Raw genomic sequence first — 7,316 nt, forward strand, 5'->3', positions numbered from 1 at the left:
ATATATATATATATATAATAAGATGTGAGATTACAAAACTAGCCAAACTTAATATATATATATATATATAATAAGATGTGAGATTACAATTAGACTATATCAATAACATATTTTTTTTACCCTATTATTATTATTATTATTTGCTGAATATGCATTATTTTGCGGGTTGTTGCTTTGTTTTGGGTTTTTGAAAAGGCGAAAAAAGGGGGCAATATGAAAATCTTTGCTGAATTTAACGAGACTTGGGGTGGGTCACATGATATTGTCTCTTCAAGAATAAATAAAAAAAAGTGTATTGACGTTATGCTACCGACATACTCGGGCACTTTGGTTTTGGATACTTTGTGATTAATTTAAGGTGATAATGACAATAAAGAAGGATATATATGCGGGAAGTACTGCTTATACAGTTGGGATCCACAATTTAGCGTTTATTAAGGGGACAAGTTTTTCTACTAAATTTGGTCAAATTTCACCATAAGCGTGTTACACATATATGAAAGATGAAAGTTTTTTTTTTTTTTTTTTCCCTTAATCACATTTGCTGAGAATCTTCTACTCTGGCAACCGGATCTATTGACAATAATCAAACTTTAGGTACTTATCGACCTGACAAGCCAAACTTCCACTCTTTCTTGTTCGGATCTATTGGGAATAACTTATAGTTATGCAACTATAAAGGACCCCACATGTTCAAGACCAAAACCGACTTATAGAACTTATGGGCAATTTTCCTTTTTCTTCTTGTGTGTTAGAAAACTTTAATTGTGATATTGTCATGATCTTAATTGGAAGGCTACTTTGGGCACAAGTTTGGACTTTGTGACTTTCCACTTGACTAACTTTTCGGCTAAGACATGACTTTATTTTATTGTAGAATACAAATTTTTTTTTTTTTTTTTTCAATTCTGCAATCATAAAGTTTTAGCTGATTAGAGATCAAGATTGTGGAAAAAAGTAGGTTTAGCTTGGTAATCAAGATGGATTAAGGAATGCATGTGAGAAACAACCTCAAAAAGAGATATGAATGCTCTAAAAAACAAATGTGAAACGAAAGTAAACAAACGAGAAGTCAAATGAAACTTACCCAGTTGCCCAAAAAAAAAAAAAACGTTTCACATTCAGTGAATGGATGAAATGATGAATTGCATGGCCCCACCCTTAATTATCCGAACAATAACTTCTTTGTTTCCTTTGGTTCCGTTCACTTCGTTGATTCGAGTTTAGAATTCAAATTTTTCTACAGTAAAAAATTCTCATAAACAATCACATCTAACTTTTTTATTACAGTAAAAAATTCTCACATAAAGTCACATCTCAACTCGAATTCTAAACTCGAATCAGCGAAGTGAACGGCCTCAAGTCTTTTAAATGCCAACTACCGCTTATGGTACAAGTATCATGGCTTGTCTCAATTCTAAAACTAGATCTTCTTGCGCAGTATTATTATCTGCTAATCTTTGTTTTTATTTAAATTAATTACTTTTAATGTTGAGCATTTAACTCATCTACATCGGTACTTCTTATACGCCTAAGTCATGCTCAAATAAATCACAGATCTGTCACATGGCCAACATTAATAATATAGAGAAATCGCAAATATATTTGGTTTGCATTTCCACAAAATTCAATGTTTTAGACCCCTCCGCATTTAAAGCGTTTCATGTGAACATGCAGTACTACTCCAAGTTCCAGCTAAGTTACGTTCATACTGATATGAATATTAAAATATTATTTCTAGGCTATAGCTAGTTAGAGGGTGACCCACAGTAGCGGCCAGTAATTGACCTTGCTATAGTGGGATCATTCTTTTGGCAAAAACTAAAAAGAATAAGACAAGGGTAAATTGAGGAAAGATATATACAGTACTTTTGATCAGGACAAGATTTTCATCCAATACTTCCAATTAATAATCAATTAATATATAAAAGGCCACAAAGCTTCAAATTAAGTTGAAGATGCACGAATAGTGTAAATCCCTACATATCATTTATTTATTTATTTTTTGTTGAGGAGGGCAGACAATGTTGTCGCTCACGAATTGTGTCGTTAGCTCATCAATTTCGAGGTATGTTGTTTGTATAGTTTCTGTTCAGTTTTTATATTTTAAAAAGAGTAGAAGAAACACGATGTCGGGATGAATATACAAATTTACAATATGTATAAGATTCCACATTAACATATTTATGTCTCATAGCTCATCAATTTCACGGTTAATTTTGTTTTGAAGATTGACGTCTCGTTCATTTTATAGATTTAAATTTTCAATTCGAGTTGAGATGTGTTATTTTTTGAGAGTTTTTAACTGTAGCAGAAAAAGTTAGATATGACATTTTCTGAGAGCTTGTTAAAGTATAAAACTATTGTTGGCCTACCTCCTAATAGCTTAAACTTTTGGGATGGATTGGTAAACTAACATGGTATCAGAGCGGGAGATCCTAAGTTTAAATCCCCGTAATTGCACTCTTTATCCTCATTTAAAATTATCATCATTTGTTGGGTCTTTAATATATCTTGGGCTTAAATATTCACGTGTTTGACTTTTCAATTAATTTACCCACACGATTACCCATTATCCAGCCCACACGTGAGGGGGAGTGTTAAAGTATAAAACTATTGTTGGACCACCTCCTAATAGCTTAAGCTTTTAGGATGGATTGGTAAACTAACAGAGCTTTTAACTGTAAAAACTTAAAACTGAAAACTCAAATCGGTAAAATAATACCTCAGAATATTACTAGTCATTCAATATAAAGTTTAGCTTTGATTGATGTAAGACTGGAGGAATTAACTATAATCCTTTTACATCAAGAACACGGAATTAATTGTTAAATTGAGGGTGACAATCGCCCTCATACTGAAAGCTGAGACAGAAAAAAAAAAGACCTATTTTGCATGTAATCATAATCTTTTTCTTAAGAAAAACACCTTTATATTGAATTAAAAAGGTTTATCTAGTCGTAAGCAAAACGATCGTCAAAGGAGTTTTTATAACTTGCTGCGGTAGCAGAGGATGCTTCGATACTTTCAAATAGTGTTTTGGATCGTCATCGAGGCGGTACAAAGCCTTTGTTATTTTACATGAGTTAAATTAAGACAAATTAAAAATTGTTCAAAAATAATAAATAAAAATGAAAAATGATGATTAAAGAGATTTTTATTTTCTATATTCATTTTTTATTTTAAATTATGATTTATAATTTTTTATAATATTTTTTTCTCATAAAAAATACATATAAAACGAAAATAATTTTAAATTATAATTATGAATTCATAAATTAAACGTACAATAAACTTTTTTTTATAAGAAAAAGAAAAATCGTACGGTACGTCCATGTCCATTGAGGCGGCACGCCCTCTAAAATTATCACTGGACATTTGATTTCATTTGCCAAAAGAAAAAAACAATTATTGAGGTCAACATATCCTTACAAGTATTGATAAAAATATATTCATCCCTAAAACCAAGTTTAATTAATTGAAAAGGCAACGTTTTTTTTTTCTTTAAAGTAATGAATCTCAGTTGGTAGGTCTATCTAAGCTTCTTGTGTTAGCGACACGTAATTCAGTAGCTTTAAGCAAATGTAGAAGAAGAGGAGAGGAAGAGAAAAAAAAATCTCGTTCACTTTATAGATTTAAATTTTCAATTCGAGTTGAGATGTAATATTTTTTGAGAGTTTTTAACTGTAGCAGAAAAAGTTAGATATGACATTTTCTGAGAGCTTATTAAAGTATAAAACTATTGTTGGCCTACCTCCTAATAGCTTAAGCTTTTGGGATGGATTGGTAAACTAACATGGTATCAGAGCGGGAAATCCTAAGTTTAAATCCTCGTAATTGCACTCTTTATTCTCATTTAAAATTGTCATCATGTGTTGGGTCTTTAATATATCTTAGACTTAAATATTCACGTGTTGGGCTTTTCAATTAATTTACCCACACGATTGCCCATTGTCCAGCCCACACGTGAGGGGGAGTGTTAAAGTATAAAACTATTGTTGGACCACATCCTAATAGCTTAAGCTTTTAGGATGGATTGGTAAACTAACAGAGCTTTTAACTGTAAAAATTTAAAACTGAAAACTCAAATCGGTAAAATGATATCTCAGAATATTACTAATCATTCAATATAAAGTTTAGCTTTGATTAATGTAATACTAGAGGAATTAACTATAATCCTTTTACATCAAGAACACGGAATTAATTGTTAAATTGAGGGTGACAATCGCCCTCATACTGAAAGCTGAGACAGAAAAAAAGACCTATTTTGCATGTAATCATAATCTTTTTCTTAAGAAAAACAACTTTATATTGAATTAAAAAGGTTTATCTAGTCGTAAGCAAAACGATCGTCAAAGGAGTTTTTATAACTTGCTGCGGTAGCAGAGGATGCTTCGATTCTTTCAAATAGTGTTTTGGATCGTCATCGAAGCGGTACAAAGCCTTTGTTATTTTACACGAGTTAAATTAAGACAAATTAAAAATTGTTCAAAAATAATAAATAAAAATGAAAAATGATGATTAAGGAGATTTTTATTTTATATATTTATTTTTAATTTTAAATTATAATTTATAATTTTTTATAATATTTTTTTTTATAAAAAATACACGTAAAAAAAGAATAATTTTAAATTATAATTCTGAATACATGAACTAAACTTAAGTATCTTTACAAAATTCAGGTCGTAAGTTAGATCATCACGAAGTTTGTTCTTGCACCTGACCTGGATATTATTTGAGAGGGGCGGAATCTATTCTTAAAGGTAGTGCTTACTGCCTAGCATGCCTCGACCTTCACCCCAAACCTTCTGTTCCCATTAAGCTATTAGTAATTTAAAAACCATGTCGTGTTTGAGAAATCACAAAAATATACATTGCATATCATATAATGTTAACCTATTCTTCTCTGCATAATAATCTGACAAAAACTCAGTGAACCTATATATTTTAATAGGATGTTTTTTATTTTTATTTTTTTAAAAGCAAACCTCAAAAGGTTTTGCCAAACATAAATTCATTTGAATATTTTGGTTCAAAACGCATGAGCTTATTTATCAAACGGCCTAGTATATTTGAATATCGAATGTAAAATATCAAAATTTGAAGATCAAATTTCGTTTTAAAATTAAAACAAGGGGAAAAAAACCCTTCAATCAAATCATCAAAATTCGTTAAAAAAAAGTCCTTTAAAAAAAAAGGGTTTGTCTCCTTTAGGATCCCCGTATGAGTAGAGTTTTTTACTGTTGGACATGTATTAGCTCATATCAAAAAAAATTTGTAGAGCAAAAGGGTTGAAAATGGAGATTTCTTCTCGGCCCTACTAGAGATGCAATAATAGGTCAGGGCTTGTGGGCCGGCCCAGGCCTATCATGATACAGTGACGGGCTGGGCCGACACGGCCTGTCACTGTTCAAGGCACGGTCCAGCCTATAAATATTGGTGAGTTGGGCTGGGCCAACATATATCGGCCCATGAAAAATCACAACCAGACCGGGTTGGTTTGTTAATTGAAAATATGTAGGGTAATAAGGACTCAAAGGACAAAGCGTTGTTGGTCACCGGATTACTATGTATTCAAGAATGCAAAGACAAATGTATGAGTTCCATTTTTCCAGCATATATACACACATATGTATATATAGATGAGTCTTTTTTAAAAAGAAAGGACAAACAAGTAAGTCCCTTGCAATTTGTTTCTCAGCAAATATCTATGGAATACATATTTGTAGAAGAGAGAAAAAAAAAAAAGGCTAGTAAGTTGCATCCATGTACTTATCGATCCGGCAGTTTTATTTTTTATTTAATGAATTAACGTCATTTCAGGCTTTGAATATACAACAATGCCGATATATATATATATATATATATATATATAGAGAAAAAAAAAAAAAGGCTAGTAAGTTGCATCCATGTACTTATCGATCCGGCAGTTTTATTTTTTATTTAATGAATTAACGTCATTTCAGGCTTTGAATATACAACAATGCCGATATATATATATATATATATATATATCTACACACACACACATATTTGCAGGTGAATAAATAATAATCAGAAACCACGTGTTCGAACTTTATGAGATATTTTGTTGCTGAATAATTAAGAATGTCATAATAGTGATTGAGACGTTTTAATTAACTTGAATATTCTATGCTAATCTTATCGAATTATACCAGCTGAATAATTAGATATGTGATTAATAAACTGTACTCTAGAGGGAACATTTCCAAACTTTATGAGCAATGACAGATATAAGAAATCCAAAAAAATGAAGATATTTAATTACTAAAGAAATAAATACGTGACGAAATTTTGAAAATGAAAAGATCCTTAGAGATTTCACTTGGAAAAAATAATGTACTTCTTGGTTATTATTTACATATATATAATTGCGGACCTTCCTAAAAAATATAATTGCAGACGGTTAGAGATGAGTCATCTTTCATTCATCACATGTACAATGTTCACTATATATATATATATATACAAAGAACAAGTACAAGACTATAGTATAGTTGGAATGATCTCATATGAAAATTAGGGAGCGGTTGATATTTTTATTTATTTAAGACGAATTAGTATCTGAAAAAGTAGCCGTCCACTGAAGTTAAAGAAATTGTATATCATTTTTTTTTTGCAAGATTGACTTTATTTTTGAGGTGGTTCTGTAACCAATTTTTCGACCCATCAATGAAGCACTACTCTTTCTTTAATCTTTTCATGGTTTCCATGGTTTGCACATCCTTTATTTGAAACTGAAATAGAAAACACATTATAATATGTGCGAGGGAGTTTTGCTTACAACAACTGCCGTTCTCAACAAAGGCTGGAACTAACGTCATGGGAAGTTGAAGAACAAGTTTAGCCCTGTTTGTTTTACTAATTTAGTTCAGTTTGAACAATAAGTATAATTTAAACTTGTATTTAGTAAGTATACAATTTAAATTATATTTTTCATTTAAACTGAGTTAAACGGCCCAACTTAAAGTTTAGCTCACCCCTCAAGTTCAACCGTTCAAACCATTTTTTAACAGTAAAAAGTGCTCATTATCTGCTTTTCCCACTTATCAAATACAAATTCAAATTTTATTTCCTGTTCAAATTAAATCTTTAACTACATATCTAATCGTCAATTCAAACTACAATTTAAACTACACAGTTTAAATTTTTTTGTTCAAATTAAAAAATTTAAACTAATAAAATTTAAACCAGCGAATCAAACGAGGCTTAATAAGCATTCCCAACTACAGTATACAAAAATAATACGGGAAAGTTACTACTTTTTCCTTCTTTTTTTTTTTTTTTTTTTTCTG

The sequence above is a fragment of the Morus notabilis genome, unplaced genomic scaffold (genome assembly GCF_000414095.1).
Source record: "Morus notabilis unplaced genomic scaffold, ASM41409v2 Scaffold2813, whole genome shotgun sequence".
NCBI lineage: Eukaryota > Viridiplantae > Streptophyta > Magnoliopsida > Rosales > Moraceae > Morus > Morus notabilis.